Here is a 2,101-nt window from a genome sequence, read left to right as displayed (position 1 = left end):
TATGATTTTCAGTTCAAGGAATGGAAACAAATTGTAAGAATATCTTCATAAGGTATGACGAAGAACTGTTTTATACGATTTAAGATAAATGTGGTAAATCTTCTGAACATTTGTTTCTATAACATTAGACTAAGTTTCAATCGGCATGGAAAACTCGGAGGAAGATCATTTGTAACGTTTAATGCATGCTGAGTACAGGAATACGAGAGGTATTGTATGATTTGAAATTATCGTTTTCGGATCGACCTTCTTGTCAGTATTTATAAAAGATACAAGCAATATGCATATACAAGTTGTTTTTGAATAGCTGAATTGCTTGTGCTGTTGAGTGAATTAATATTCTAACACTATCGGAAATTTTCCTATATAGACAAAGAAGGCCGGAAGCGTGCATTATTCTACAACAATGCACTCGCCGTTCTTATTATCTCCCTGTATATTTTCACATTGTGGGCGCCATTTTGTTTAAAAATCTGATAAATAAAAACAATTTTTTGTCGAATTTTGTTGTGAAAACTATCTAGAATGATAGAAAATGGTCTAACTAAGAAAATGAATCCGAACACCAATATCTTTAATGCAGTCGTTAACGCTGTACAAACGTTTAAAGTGTTGTTTACGTGACGTCACAATGTAGCGCCAAATAGCACGTGCCAAACAATCAAAATCAAGTACGCTATTTTAACGTCGCAGACGAGTTAAGTTTTACATTTATTTCAATTTTAAATCTTTGTTTTTCGCTTGGAAAATTATAGACTGAAATAAAATAAACAAACAAAGTTTTATCAACGTTTTCAAAATTCGTTATTCTCAAAATGTTTCTACACACGGTAGAATTAACGACAGTTTTTTTCAACCAACTGGAACGGCCTTTAAAGAACGTTTCTATTGGAAACTCTGAGGCGAAAACAAATTAATCCACCAAACATAAAGTCCAACTTTATAATAGTAATTATATTTTTTCTTGACGTGTTAGAATGGAAATAGATATCTATTCTTCATGCATTGTTGTATAATAATGCACGTTTTTCGTTCAAATGCTTTGTAATTAATCACTCAGGCCTATCGGCCTTCGTGATTATATTACTACGCATTTGAACTCAAACCGTGCATTATTCTACAACAATGCACTCAGAATTGATATCTATTTCCTAAATTTAGACGAACAGAAAAAGGAAAAGCAATGTTATGTTGTTGTTGTTGATTATAAGGCTGTGTAATTAAAATGCCGGCAAATGATTGCCTTAAAGTTCAAATGTTGATTTAGTTTTACAAAACATGAATTTTGGAATTTGTTCAGAATTTTTTCTAACGTCTATCAAGGTGCTTTTGAAGAGAATGTTCTAGAAAATTGTAACTATTTTAATTTTCAATGTTATTTTGGTGTATAATCAACTTAAATCATTAGTCTCTAATAAGATTTTAACCTTTAGTCGTGAGGTTTTATCATTACAACATATTATTATACATTTTCTGATGTTTCCACCTTGCTTTCATATAATCCAGCGCACAGTTTTTATAACCATGTCATATTTACAAAACAAGTTATAATAGAATAGGTAATTACAGTAATTATAGTTATTTTGATATCTCTTTTAAAGGGTTACCAGAATGCCAAGTTAATCTTGAAGAAGGATCGAAATTACGGGTTGACCAAATGACCGTGGGTTGGATTAAGAGATTGCTTTAGTGTTTCGTAAAATAACAAAAGTAAAACAATGAAACTTGTCAAAAATAAAATGGAAATAAATAAAATGAAAAGATAAACACAAACTGAAATTATCCGCCTTTGTAATATTAGAAACACAGGATCGCATCATCTGTGTCGAAATCTGATTTATTTTTGGACAAATTCATGCGTTTTTTAAAGATTCTGTAACGCAATTTTTATGGTTTTAAATCATAAATATGATGCTCAAATGAAGATCTATCAACTTTTGTAGGTTCCAAAAAGCATTTTTTATAAAGATATTACCGAATTTTACATTTCATGTAAAGAAATGGAGGAGGTAATAAAAAAGTATTTTTTAAAAAGTTTAAGTCAAATTACAATAAGAAATGAATGCATATATGTTAATGATTACATATAAAATGCACAAAT

This window comes from Ruditapes philippinarum, unplaced genomic scaffold (genome assembly GCF_026571515.1).
Source record: "Ruditapes philippinarum isolate M1 unplaced genomic scaffold, ASM2657151v2 ctg2576_1_1_1_1, whole genome shotgun sequence".
Taxonomy (NCBI): Eukaryota; Metazoa; Mollusca; class Bivalvia; order Venerida; family Veneridae; genus Ruditapes; species Ruditapes philippinarum.
This window is presented reverse-complemented; position numbering follows the sequence as displayed.